Genomic DNA, 15412 nt, shown 5'->3' with positions numbered 1-15412 from the left:
AGCTACATGGCACCACTGAAAGCTGCTTCTATCCGTCCAAGGGGAAGGACGAACGATGATGATGATGACATACATTAGAACTACACTGAAAACTCTAGTAGTCAATTTGGAGAAAAAATTAGTCAACTATACGCAATAAAAATCAGTCTTTCCATTCATGACTAGTTTTTCAATCCGAACTAACTACATGTAATAGGAAACATTTTTACTAATTGAGCTAATGAAATTACTAATCAATATTTTTTAAAGACTAATACGAATTTATTATTTCTAATTTTGTCCGTAGATTAGTTGATACAGAGTACTGATTGACTAATTTGTTTCTCTCCAAATATGAAATGACAAGTCTGACATAGCAATGACAAATTGGTCGACTAATGTGTGAGAAAAATACTAATTGAATTGGCTCCGAAGGCGGGCACAATACAAACGCCTGATACAGACCTTACTCGTACAACGTTCGGTCGAGTGCCACCGACCCTTCCTCCCTATCAAGAGGTTGTGAATTATTGTGTATTCTGAATTTCTGAATTATTAAATTTAATTCAAGAATAAATTCCTGTTTCAACTTTTGGAAAACATGGGCGCCGCTTGTAACCTTGGAGGTAGTCTGTAAACAGTGCTGTCATTAATCAGCACGGTGAGTACGATTAACAGAACAGCCAGAACACAATCCCACCCCCGGTCAGGCCGGTTTCGCGCCGATATTGTTTAGTGCGCGATGGTCGCGCAGCATTGCAATTCAGCACAGTTATTTATTACACTGTTCAAAAACCATTATCGCAAAATAGCGTGTAATTTTCACTGTCGCGCAAATATCGCCCGCGCGATTCGTAACTTTCCCTCTCGTCTGCATGCAGCATGCAGCAACAAGAACGTCAGGTTATTAGTCCGTGTCAACGTGTGCTGTTGGTGGTGGTGGAATATGAAATAAGGTAATTAATTTATTTTATTCTGTTGTAATTATTCAGAAATATAATATTGGTCAACGTTAGGGATCGGTGGTGGCTTTTTGCAGTTGGTCAACTTTAGGGATCGGTGATGGCTTTTTGCAATCGGTCAACTTCAGGGATCGGTGATGGCTTTTTGCATGCGGTCAACTTTAGTGATCGGTGGTGGCTTTTTGCAATCGGTCAACTTTAGTGATCGGTGGTGGCTTTTTGCAATCGGTCAACTTTAGGGATCGGTGGTGGCTTTTTGCAATCGGTCAACTTAAGGGATCGGAGGTGGCTTTTTGCAATCAGTCAACTTTAGGGATCGGTGGTGGTTTTTTTGCAATGAGTCAACTTTTGCAACCGGTTTCGGGATTTTGGGATATCCGAATTTTGCGTCCGGTCGGTGCAGGCCTACTTCAAAACCTATGATTGTGTAGATTGTGGATATTAGTTGTGTTATTTTCTAGTTCACACCAACATGGAGGAATAAATTAGGATAGGGTGGAAGGGTTATCTATGTCCCACAATTGGTTGTCGTCTTCCGGAAATGGTGTATGCCGGGGAAATACAAATATTTATTCAGTGAAGGGAAATGTTTTTGAACAAGAGTCTCTACCGATAGTTAGGTGTTCGTGCATGCATTTTTTCTTCTCCATCTTTTCTTCTTTCCCGTCAACTCTTATCTACAGCATAACTCAAGATTCAAGCCAAACTGAACCTTGAAACTCACCAGACAATTGAACCTCAATACGAAGACGGCACAGTTTTCATTACGTCATGATGACGTCATTAGGTGTCAAATTACAGGGTTTTTAAAGTTGAAAAGGGACCATTTTCGTTTTGCTGTATCTCAACGAATATGAAAGCTATATGTTCAAAGTTTTCGCATCTGATAGACCAAGACTGGGGCAACATTTGAAAAGTTAACGCCAAAATCGTACGACCTTAGCATCCGGGTCGTTACCCTGGGTCGAAGTTCACCTTCGGGTTTTTTTCGTCAAAAAAACTTTCGAGCTTTTCTACGGAATAACTCAAGATAGAGATTGAATGGAATGTTGAAACTCAACAGATAGTTGAACCTCAGTATCAAGACAACACATACTTAATTACGTCATTACGACGTCATCGGGAATTGAATTACGTCAGATCAAAGTTTAATTTTGTAAAAATCATAACTCAAAAACTATGATTCGGATTTTGACAATCTACACATCATCGGATAGATCATTAAAAGTTGGACAAATGCTTCACAGAACACGTAAAATATTTTTAATACTTCTAGTGCAAAACAAAATTTGAAAATTTCATAAAATCTTATCGTATTCATGTTTTTAAAACTACTGATCATTTCAACGTAATTTTTGTTTCAGATTGTAAAACAGCAATCCCGCTCAATCTTTTGCACAGAAATAACAAAATTTGGACCTTTACATCAGTCGAAAAGGGACGTCAAAGCACCTGTTGACCCACGCGTTTACCCCATTTTGATCAACAACGCACGCTATGTACGCTATGCAGTGCAAGCGCGGGAATTCCCAAAAGTGCTCTCTTTAGTCCAGCGAAAGAGGGCGCTGTAACGTTTTTAGTAACATCGAGCGCTGAGTGAATCGCGGTGAATCGCAGTAGTTGAGTATAATGAACAACGTCTCGCACCAAAACTACAAGTAGGAATACTATGCATTGATGTTATAAGATACATTATACACCTTCAGATAGTCCATCACATAATTATAAAATGTTTGCAAGTCATACATCAGCTGAAAGGTTTTAATGAACTAGTCAGGATCTACACAAATGAAATCAGTTTAAACTTGGCTTCTTTTCAAACCAGAGGTTGAAAATAATTGGTCAAAGAAAAATAATTTCACAACCACACATTTGATTTTTTATATATTTATACGTCATTGGGTAGGTATGTAACAACTGAAGAAACGATACACAACATTGACTATTAAACCTTGACCTCCAGTTAAACAGGAAGATGCAGTTAATTATTTGAAAAATATTACCCCAGAACCAGAAATTAGTTGTTTATTATCTGAACGTCGTCAGATAAGGCTTTGAAAAACATTACTAACGCTATAATTTGTGACCTGACAAAATTGTCTTCCGGTTCAAACCGGATGTTCAATATTTGCAAAAAATCATAACATCTGAACCATACATTGGATTTTTTCAATCTATGCATCATCTGAAAGGTCTTAATAGACTTATCACGTGCTATACAATATGCGACCCTGTTGACCTTGACTTCCAGTTAAAGTTGGAAACTGATATATAATGTTTGAAAAATAAAAAAATCCTAAACCACATGATTTGATTTTTATCATCTATACGTCAAAAGAAAGAACTCAAAAGACATCACCAACGCTACCAAGTGTGACCTCATTTGACAGTACCTTCCGGTTCAAAACGGAAGTTGAAACTTTATATTTGAAAAAATCATAACTTCTAAACCAAATATTGGATTTTTACAACCCATCCATCATTTAAAAGGTCTTAATAAACTTATCACGCGCTACATAAAAAAGTAACCCCTATTTGACCTTTTATCCGATGCAAACCGGAAGTTGGTGTTTAATTTGTAAACAAATCATAACTCCTTAACCAGTCATTGGATTGATGAGGTAAATGTTGTCACCAATTCATTCACTCACTCACCACGAACACCTTGTTTTTGTAGTAAACAAAAACTGTACATGTACCTCTAGTTTTGTGTGTAATGGGAAATCTGAAATCATACAAGTAGCCCTGTGTAAACAGACCCGGAGGTGAGAACATTATGACCACACAAAAACCGTTTTGATGGAAAACACATATGTGCATCATGAATGTGATGGACAAACACAGACCGGGACGCACTCAACACGTTTTATAAAAGGCTAGGTAAAGTATTATACAAATATTTCCTTGTAATAAACGGAGAGGCACGTATTAATTTAATCCAAAGCGAAAAACGTACTGTATAAAGTTCTTAATTTAGGTGGGGGGGGGGGTGTATAAAGTATAAAGATAAAAGAGTTAAATCTTATTTAAAATTGAAGCTTGAAAATAAGCTTTACTCTAAACGTAATTTTGTTTTAAATTATTAATTAATTAACCTTGTGATCTTAATTTGCATATTTAATTAGTAAATCTATTAGTAACGCGCCATATCTCAAGAAGTATACTTCAAGGTCAACCGGAAGTTGGCCCATTTTTGTTTCAGTTATACTACACAATCAATCTTCATTTTTTGTTTCAGTTATAGACTCCTTTTAAATTTTTACTTTGGAAAACCGTGACCCCATGTTGACCTCTATTTTCGGGTCAACCTGAATTGGGACCAGATCTCAAGACCTATACAACCTATTTCAAACTTGTTCCAGTTTCCGCGACCCCATGTTGACCTCTACATCCGGGTCAATCGGAAGTGGGACATATCTCAAGAACTATACAACCGATTTTCAAACTTTTTTTTCAGTTGCACACTCCTTTGTGTTAAATATTAACTTTGAAAAAATGTGTCCCCTTGTTGACCTCTACTTCAGGGTCAACCGGAAGTGGGACCATACCTCAAGAACTACACCACTAATTTTTGAACCCTTTTTTACTTAGAGACTCTTTGAGCATTAAGGATTAACCTTAACAAAATTTGGCCCCCATATTGACCTAGCTCTACTTCCAGGTCAACCGGAAGTGGGACAATATCCCAAGAACTTCACAACCTATGTTCAAACCTTTTTTCAGTTATAGCCTAACAAACAATACAGTTTCGATACGGTGCCGTTAATTATGATGATGATATTGAGCCAGAATTGGGCCAGTGCTGGCCTTCTTCCGGTCAAGCGTCATGTCCTTGCTAGTAAAGTGCCCACACTGGGCCAATGTCGGTTTTATAGAGGCAAACTATTTTAGTTAGGACGGAGGTTTGCCTGTCTTGGCCAATATTGGTTTTGTGCGGCACACCGTTTCGGCAAAATGATGAACCTTTAATGGGCCAATGCTGGTTTTGTAGCGGTGCACCATTTTGGGAAAGTGGTAGAAAACCTGCAGTGGTCCAATACTGGTTTTGTGGCACACCATTTGAGAAAACAGGCAGAAAACCTCTCATTGAGCCAATACTGGTTTTGTAGCTGCACACCATTTTTGTCAAAATGGTGTCATATAGAAAACCTTTTTGGGGCCAATCATGCCAATACTGGCTTTGGCAAAACGGTAAAGAAATATGTTCTAATTACTAAACCGACTTGATATTTAAAAAGGAATAAGCCCATGCAAGTTATTGAAGCTGGGTGGATTTCACAAAGAGTTAAGACTAGTCTTATCTCGAGTTAGGAAGAGTTAATCGTCCTAACTTAGGACTAGCCATACGTTTCTTAGGACTATGTCCTAAGTTAGGACTAGGCCTAACTCTCTGTGAAATCGACCCCTGATGGTACCGGCATTTTGAGAAACCGAATACTATTAATAAACCAAAATTCTAAAATGTATACCTCCTTTATTATTTTATTGGTTTTTAATAGCATTTTTGATTTGATTTAATAATTGCTGCTTTTTTTTTTTTCATTTTTTATGTTTTGTGTTTATCATGGACAACTACACTTTATTGTAATGAACTTTTTTAGTGCAAAGTAATTTCATTGAAATTTAATATATTTGATATTTTTTTTGCATTTTTATTTTTTAATAAAAACTTACGAGTTAAAATGCTGGTTGAATTTTCGTCTGATAATGAAAGTTTTACTTTCTGTCATCTGTCTACTGGTTTGTTGGCGGCACACCATTTTGGCAAAATGGTAGAAAACCTCTATTGTGCCAACACTGGTTTTGTAGCTGCACCATAGACAATCTTTTCTGGGCCAATTCTTTTTTTTTAGCGCCACGCCATTTTGACAAAATGGTATAGAAAACTTTTTCTGGGCCAATACTGGTTTCGAAGTGGCACACCATTTTGGCAAATAATGGTATAAAACAACTTTTTTGTGCCAATACTGATTTGGTAACGGCCACCATTGGGCCGGCATTGAACCGACATTGGTCATAATATGCAATTTTCAAGGCAGGGTGTCAAAGCTGTGGCACAGGATGTCTTAAGATTGTCGAAACAATTAAAAAATTACAAAGTAATGTAATTTGTTAAGATTATTTTTGCTATAAAATACCCCCAAAATTGTAGATATTAATAAATCTTGATTGCAATAATGTAATAATTTGGAATAACTGATTGCCCAATGTATGTATGTTATCTGGGTATAAAATGGTACTCTTCTAAAAATGTTTGGCAAGTCAGTCAACCCGCTGGTGAGTGTAATTTATTCCTCCACGGTGGTGTGAACTAGAAAATAACAACAATTAATATCCACAATCTACACAAATGGTGTGCCACTTCGAAACCAGTATTGGCCCAGAAAAGATTGTCTATGGTGCAGCTACAAAACCAGTGTTGGCACAATAGAGGTTTTCTACCATTTTGCGAAAATGGTGTGCCGACAACAAACCAGTAGACAGATGACAGAAAGTTAAACTTTCATTATCAGACGAAAATTCAACCAGCATTTTAACTCGTAAGTTTTTATTAATAAAACAAAAATGCAAAAAGGAAATCAAATATATTAAATTTAAATGAAATTAATGCAATAAAAAAGTTCATTACAATAAAGTGTAGTTGTCCATAATAAACACAAAACATAAAAAATGAAAAACAGCAGCAATGAATAAATCAAATTAAAAATGCTATGTAAAAAACAATAAAATAATAAAATGGTGTGCCGCCAACAAACCAGTAGTTTAGAACATATTTCTTTACCGTTTTGCCAAAGCCAGTATTGGCATGATTGGCCCCGAAAAGGTTTTCTATATGACACCATTTTGACAAAAATGGTGTGCAGCTACAAAACCAGTATTGGCTCAATGAGAGGTTTTCTGCCTGTTTTCTCAAATGGTGTGCCACAAAACCAGTATTGGACCACTGCAGGTTTTCTACCACTTTCCCAAAATGGTGCACCGCTACAAAACCAGCATTGGCCCATTAAAGGTTCATCATTTTGCCGAAACGGTGTGCCGCACAAAACCAATATTGGCCAAGACAGGCAAACCTCCGTCCTAACTAAAATAGTTTGCCTCTATAAAACCGACATTGGCCCAGTGTGGGCACTTTAGCAAGAGCATGACGCTTGACCGGAAGAAGGCCAGCACTGGCCCAATTCTGGCTCAATATCATCATATTTAACGGCACCGTATCGAAACTCGACGCCGGTACATGCCACCATTGGCCCGATTGTCTATGGTGCAGCTACAAAACCAGTGTTGGCACAATAGAGGTTTTCTACCATTTTGCGAAAATGGTGTGCCGACAACAAACCAGTAGACAGATGTCAGAAAGTTAAACTTTCATTATCAGACGAAAATTCAACCATCATTTTAAGTCGTCAGTTTTTATTAATACAATAAAAATGTAAAAAGGAAATCAAATATATTAAATTTAAATGAAATTAATGCAATAAAAAGTTCATTACAATAAAGTGTAGTTGTCCATAATAAACACAAAACATAAAAAATGAAAAAACAGCAGCAATGAATAAATCAAATTAAAAATGCTATGTAAAAAACAATAAAATAAAAATGGTGTGCCGCCAACAAACCAGTAGTTTAGAACATATTTCTTTACCGTTTTGCCAAAGCCAGTATTGGCATGATTGGCCCCGAAAAGGTTTTCTATATGACACCATTTTGACAAAAATGGTGTGCAGCTACAAAACCAGTATTGGCTCAATGAGAGGTTTTCTGCCTGTTTTCTCAAATGGTGTGCCACAAAACCAGTATTGGACCACTGCAGGTTTTCTACCACTTTCCCAAAATGGTGCACCGCTACAAAACCAGCATTGGCCCATTAAAGGTTCATCATTTTGCCGAAACGGTGTGCCGCACAAAACCAATATTGGCCAAGACAGGCAAACCTCCGTCCTAACTAAAATAGTTTGCCTCTATAAAACCGACATTGGCCCAGTGTGGGCACTTTACTAGCAAGAGCATGACGCTTGACCGGAAGAAGGCCAGCACTGGCCCAATTCTGGCTCAATATCATCATCATATTTAACGGCACCGTATCGAAACTCGACGCCGGTACATGCCACCATTGGCCCGATACAGTACTGTTTGTTAGGCTATAACTGAAAAAAGGTTTGAAACATAGGTTTGAAGTTCGTGGGATATTGTCCCACTTCTGGTTGACCTGGAAATAGAGCTAGGTCAGTATGGGGGGCCAAATTTTGTTAAGGTTAATCCTTAATGCTCAAAGAGTCTCTAAGTAAAAAATGTTTAAAATTAGTGGTGTAGTTCTTGAGGTATGGTCCCACTTTCGGTTGACCCTGAAGTAGAGGTCAACAAGGGGACACATTTTTCAAAGTTAATATTTAACACAAAGGAGTTTGCAACTGAAAAAAAAGTTTGAAAATCGGTTGTATAGTTCTTGAGATATGGTCCCACTTCCGGTTGACCCGGATAAAGAAGTCAACATGGGGTCGCGGAAACTGGAACAAGTTGAAATAGGCTGGTATAGGTCTTGAGATCTGGTCCCAATTCAGGTTGACCCGAAATAGAGGTCAACATGGGGTCACGGTTTCCCAAAGTAAAAAATTAAAAGGAGTCTATAACTGAAACAAAAATGAAGATTGATTGTGTAGTATAACTGAAACAAAAAATGGGCCAACTTCCGGTTGACCCGGAAGTATACTTTTTGAGATATGGCGCTCTACTAAGATTTACTATTAAATTGCAAATGAAGATCACAAGGTTAGTTGCTTAATAATTTAAAAACAAATTACGTTTAGAGTAAAGCTTATTTTCAAGCTTCAATTTATATAAGATTTAACTCTTTTATCTTTATACTTTACACACCCCCCCCCCCCCCCTAAATTAAGAACTTTATATAGTACGTTTTTCGCTTTGGATTCAATTAATACGTGCCTCTCCGTTTATTACAAGGAATATTTGTATCATACTTACCTAGCCTTTTATAAAACGTGTTGAGTGCGTCCCGTCTGTGTGTGTCCATCACATTCATGATGCACATAATATGTGTTTTCCATCAAAACGGTTTTTGTGTGGTCATAATGTTCTCACCTCCGGGTCTGTTTACACAGGGCTACTTGTATGATTCAGATTTTCCCTTACACACAAAACTATCGGTAGAGACTCTTGTTCAAAAACATTTCCCTTCATTGAATATAAATATTTGTATTTCTCCGGCATACACCATTTCCGGAAGACGACAACCAATTGTGGGACATAGATAACCCTTCCACACCCTCTCCTACCCATTTGTTGTTGTTATTATTAGCTTTTTAGAAAGAGCTGATTAATTTGATGTTTGTTGCGTTCCCCCTTACATAGTTATAAAATGGTACTCTTCTAAAAATGTTTGGCAAGTCAGTCAAAACCCGCTGGTGAGTGTAATATTCCTCCATGGTGGTGTGAACTAGAAAATAACAACAATTAATATCCACAATCTACACATCATAGGTTTTGAAGTAGGCCTGCACCGACCGGACGCAAAATTCGGATATCCCAAAATCCCATCACCGGTTGCAAAAGTTGACCGATTGCAAAAAGCCACCACCGATCCCTAAAGTTGACTGATTGCAAAAAGCCACTTCCGATCCCTTAAGTTGACCGATTGCAAAAAGCCATCACCGATCCCTAAAGTTGACCGATTGCAAAAAGCAACCACCAATCCCTGAAGTTGACCGATTGCAAAAAGCCTCAACGGTCGTGAATATGCATGACCGATCGCTATATACCATCACCGATCATGAATATGCATGACCGATCGCTAAAATGGACCACCGATCGTGTATTATCACCCGCTCGCTAAAGTTGATCACCGATCGCATAGGACCACCACCGATGACAAATTTGATCACCGGTTGCAAAAGACCATCACCGATGATTAAATGCCTCTTTGGCGTTCCATATTTGGCGTTCCATACATAGAGGGACTTGCCTGGCTGAGAATGAACAAACGTTAACTTACATAAGCAACATTTTTAGTTTCCCTTTTCAAATTTCAATATCAACTCAAAAAAGTTTTATGAACTAACGTACTGCGGAGTACATGTATGTTGTACTGCTGTACGTAGTATAAAATTGCTATTGCTATCACTACTTTTAAGTAAATACACCACCATACACGAGCAACCGTTTCTGCTGAGCCAGTCACCAGTGCAGTGACGGCAAGTTATGAGCACTTCAGAAATTAGCTGTGAGTCACAACAAACTAAACAAAAAACAATTTTATTAGCATGATTTATAGTCGCCAAGTTTTTGAGAAAAAGGTGAAAATCACAAAGGGCAAAGCGATGTTTTCAGGAGAGTCGCGTATTAATAGTAAATACCAGTACTGCTACTGGTACATACGCTGTACATGCTAAAATAATGTTTGTATCCTGAGGCGAAAGTTATTTTTGTGACATTGTTTTCCTCATTTCTCAAAAACTACAGCACCACAGCAAGTATTTAAGGGAAGCTTTCTACCACCATTATCTTAAAACTGTGTAAGTTTAATTTTAAATGTAAACCTTTGGACATTGCGTTTTGGGTCGTACAAAAAGTACCCAAACACTTTAAGGATTTTAATTAAGAAACCTTTGTTTTGTATTTCAGGTTGACGTGCATGTACACAGGCCTACATACATCCCATACAACTTTCACCATGGACTCGACAAAGTAAGTTCACTGCCTACACAGACACAGTCAACAGTTTTTCACATTTTATATTTATTGATGGCAAAATTAAATTTCTGCATGAATACCTGAAGCAGGACATTTCGTACCCAATCATTATTACTATTATGTAAGTTGCACAAGGGAGATTTAGCCACTTCTAGTGTACTAGAGTAGCTACTACTCCTAGCTAGAACTATTTCGGTTTCGTCCGGCTATCGTCTCCCGTAACCTCATAGGTTTATATCTCTCACGCTTTAAACGATGATGGTTCAATGGTTGTTCAATGAATTTTGGAATCAAAAATCTCTCTTTATTTTTATTTTAATGTCGCAAAAATTAGGCTCTAATGTGTCCTTTGATATCTCAATGTCCAAGGGGGCGACCAGAGAACCCACTCGCTCCGCAATCCTCAACAAATGTTAAAAGTTATAAATTCTTACTGTTATTCAGTCCCCAAATACTCTGTTTTACCACTACACTACATGCTGATTGTCCCCGAACTCTGCCGAACGCATCGCGAAGTCACGACACGTGACGAGCGTGCGCATATTATTTTTTCCCAGGACAAACGTGGAGAATTATCTACACACGTTTGTCCTAGAATTAAAAAACACTCGATCCGTGCTTTGCGTACAAAAACATATGGACATGCGTCTGGGAACCAGACGTCTGATTCCTAACGCGTGTCCATATGTTTTGTACACAAAACACGGATCGAGTTTTTTTTTTTAATTCTAGTGTAAGCGGTAATGTGTGTCAACTGAATACTACTTGCATGCACCCCACCTCCTTTCTGGCAAAACCACCACAGAACCTTCATTTTATGACCCCAAATAAATTTAAATGGTTTTTGTACGTGGTAATCTGCTCTATCAAGCAGAGTTTTTTTTCATGAAATTTCCGGAAAGATGTTTTTTTTTAATCTGGGTCAAAAGTCAAGGTATTGTGTCAAAGTTCATGGTTATTTTTTTACTTATTTTAAGGAATTTTGAATAGAGTATTTAATTCTGATCCAAATTAGCACAAATTTGTGGAAAACTTGCCTATTTATGGTTTATTCCTTTAAATGGGGTGGGGGTGATCACCCACGAACTCGTGGAATATGAACCCCCAAAAAAATCTGCATCCCATGTTGACATGGGACGCAGAAGCACTGTCGTGTTTTTCTGTATTCCACTCATGCTTGTATAATAACTAATAGTGTTATGTAATGTCATGCAGTGGTCTCAAATTGTAGAAAAAAATGTTGCAAAATTGCTTCTCAAAGCACTGATGTGCTGTATTGTAGCATAAATTAAGTTTTGTCCATTTAGTACTTGAAGTATGAATAAGACATCTGGTTGCTTACAGCAATATTGAGTAATTTACTTTTTACTTTTATTTATTGAAGGATGAAGACACCACACATCCTGTGTACATCGAAATGGATGAAAAATCGACACATGTGTCTACAGAGTTTAAAGTAGTTGCAGAAGGCGAGGTAGTTTCTGTTGTTGATGATGTAACAACAGCAGTCGCGTGCTACATTTCCTCGTTTTTTGTATTTCACCTGCAGTACATCCCAGAACTAGTGAAGACAATTGCTTTTTATCAATATGGTGTTCTTAAGATTGACGACCAGACTGGTATTCATAGTTCATATTCTTTGGATTCCGTGACCATTTATTTGCTACCTTTTTTTTTCGATGGATTTGACGTCAGGAACCATTTAAAAAAAAAAAAGCTCCTATGAACCTCTGAAATGTGATAGGAACTTTTTTTATTGCGCAATATTCAAAATGGCCGCCAATGCCATCTTGAAAAACATAAATTGTAATAGCTCTGGCCCCAGATGACCTAGACGGACAAATGAGATGTCCTTTTCCACTATTTCTGGCATGCCAAATACACTGGAGTTGTAATTGTAAAGTTTTGGGACCATCTTGACCTCTAAATCCAAGATGGCCGCCGTCGCCATCTTGAAAAAACATACAATGTAATAGCTTTGGCACCATATGACCTATATGGACAAAAGAGATGTAATTTTCCACTATTTCTGACATGCTTAATACACTGGAATAGAAATTGTAAAGTTTGGGGACCATATTAACCTCTAAATTGAAGATGGCCTCCTTCGCCATCTTGAAACATAACTTCCATATTAGCTCTGGCACCAGATGACCTAGACAAACATAGACTTAAAATATCAAATAATATAATAGAGGCATGAATAGGTTTTCATCACTCAGGATGGCCAGTGATATTTTTAGATAATAATCTTATTAAATCTTACCGAATTAAAATGATAAAGACAAACATAATGAGAACTCAGTAAAACATTTAGCAACTAGAGGGGGTACTTCAAGCAATCAAAGAAAAAGTAAACATACATAAAAAAAACAAGTATTAATTACACCTAGCTTCTCATACTTAATTAAAAAACAGCTGATAAATCCATCTTGCATTTAGTCAATTTAAATTAAAAGGGGTTGGATGGTCCCTATAAACAAAACAAAAACCATAATTGATTGTTCATATGTTAAAAATGAAACCCTAATTGTTCTCTCAGTTTATCTGGTGCCAGAGCTGTCACATTTCATAATTTTCAAGATGGCGGAGGCGGCCATCTTGGATTTTGTGACCACAATGATCCCTAACTCTACAATTACCATTCCAGTGGATTTTGTAATGGCAGAAATAGTGGGAATATACACCTCTTTTTCCCTATCTGGTTCCATATAGCTAGTATAATTTTCAAGATGGCGATGGCGGCCATCTTGGATTTAGAGGTCACGATAGTCCCCAAACCTTACATTCGCCTTTCCAGTGTATTTCGCATGCCAGAAATAGTGGAAAAGGACATCTCTTTTTCCCGTCTAGGTCATATGGTGCCAAGCTATTACATGCTATGTTTTTCAAGTTGGAGATGGCGGCCATCTTGGATTTAGAGGTCAAGATGGTCCCAAAACTTTACAATTACAATTCCAGTGTATTTGGCATGCCAGAAATAGTGGAAAAGGACATCTCATTTGTCCGTCTAGGTCATCTGGGGCCAGAGCTATTACAATTTATGTTTTTCAAGATGCCGTCGGAGGCCATTTTGAATATTGCATAATAAAACAAAAGTTCCTATCACATTTCAGAGGTTCATAGGGGCTTATTTTCCTTTTAGATGGTTCCTGAAGTCAAATCCATCGAGAAAAAAAGGTAGCAAAAAAATGGTCACGGAATCCAAAGATATGACCCTACTATAAAGACTATTCTTTTACTCATTTCCTAAAAACTATGCCATTTCAAGCAAAACTATTTCAATGGAAGTTTTCTACCATGACCATCTTTGTACCATGTAAGTTTTGTGCAAATCTGTGAGCATTTATATTTTCATTCTTACCAATGTTGTACACACCCTTTAACCATATATAAAACAGTACAATTATCTGTCAGTAGTCAAAGTCCACTTGTGAAAGAAAGACATCATCATGGCCAATCTTACATTATTAAACTGTGTAAGTTTCAACTTTATCTGATACGCTTTCAGTGCAAAATCTGTTAGCACCCCCAAAACGTGTGCAATAAGCATGTAATTCCAATATGGTTCTGTATACTAAATTTCCATAATATTGCGTCTAAACTGTGTTAAATTAAACTTTTTAACAAACAAATTCCTCTATGGAATGTACCTCTCAAAGTTATTGTTGGCAGTGATTGAAGTTTTGTTCAAGATTTTGCACTGAAAGGGCATACAAAATTACAGATTTTCACGTAAAGTTAGAGACTTGTGATACTTGTTTACTTTCATAATTGTTTCACTGTCGATAAATTTAACCTTAAATACCGCTTTATTAAAGTCCTGTCATCACGGTGTGTACCGTAGGTGGGACTAATGGGTTGTTAAAACAACTTTTTAACTTTGCAAGTTGGGAAAAAAATCTATTGAAGTTTGTTTAATAATGTTAAAAAAAAATTGAGATTCAGTAGTTATTCAGCAGATTGTTCTCAAAGGAACTGATGGTTAACAAAGTTGCTTCAGTTGGAGTTGTGTTGGATTTGCAATAAATTTACAGTGACTAATTATAACAGAAGTGTGTAAAAGACTAATTATTGGTATTGTCAGACTAATTGAAAGACTAAATAGTTGTGCTGCATGACTAATTAATTTTCTTGGATGACTAATTTAATTTCGTGTATTACCAATCTCCAGATCATTTAGTCATTTTAAACCATTTTCAAAGACAAACTATAATTTGTCATTTCAGTGTGTATTGACTAATCTTTTGATTGAGTGACCAATTAAAGATTAGTCAAATTAAACCATGTAAATGACTATTTTTTTTTTAGACAATTGACTAAGTGATGTTTTCAGTGTAGAATCTGGTTGTCTTGGATGTTCTTGTTCTTGCCTGCGCCCAGTGCGAGGTACTAAATAATTGTCAGCAGCACCCGCTCTACCATAGCCCTTTTCGAAACCACGTTTCGGCTTTGGGTTCGGCTTCAGGCTCCTTCCTCTCGTCGGAAGCCCTGATGAGTGCACATGCAGCTGCTAGCCTGAGCCGAATCTGGAGCCGAGTTTCGAAAGGGCCTAGTATGATTCTTATAAGGGATGTGCTGAAAAAAACATTTATAGGCTTTGAGTCTTTATGACCTTTGAACCTTAGCAAGCCGATTCACTTCTGATGTCTATTAATGTAAAATATTTATAAAAACGAAATCAGCCCCGTGGCCCACCATGCTAGAAGGAGTACAGTGCAAGAAATATGCGTTTTGTAAATTAGAAATACTGTAAAAATAATCCA

General features: G+C 37.2%; 1 long non-coding RNA gene across 3 annotated transcripts; it reads left to right on the top strand.

Annotated features, from left to right (window-relative positions):
• Positions 1-919: 919 nt before the first annotated feature.
• Positions 920-12417, top strand: LOC117304022. 3 transcript variants are annotated; one of them, XR_004520551.1, is made up of 3 exons: positions 920-935; positions 10578-10640; positions 12031-12417. It is a non-coding gene; the product is annotated as an uncharacterized LOC117304022 (long non-coding RNA). The 3 variants fall into 3 exon arrangements; XR_004520550.1 differs by lacking the exon at positions 920-935 and adding an exon at positions 10163-10176; XR_004520549.1 differs by lacking the exon at positions 920-935 and adding an exon at positions 10430-10468.
• The last annotated feature ends 2995 nt before the right edge of the window (positions 12418-15412 follow it).

This window comes from Asterias rubens, chromosome 20, assembly GCF_902459465.1.
Source record: "Asterias rubens chromosome 20, eAstRub1.3, whole genome shotgun sequence".
Classification (NCBI taxonomy): Eukaryota; Metazoa; Echinodermata; class Asteroidea; order Forcipulatida; family Asteriidae; genus Asterias; species Asterias rubens.
The sequence above is the reverse complement of the archived record's forward strand: the minus strand, read 5'-3'. Positions and strand labels throughout refer to the sequence as shown.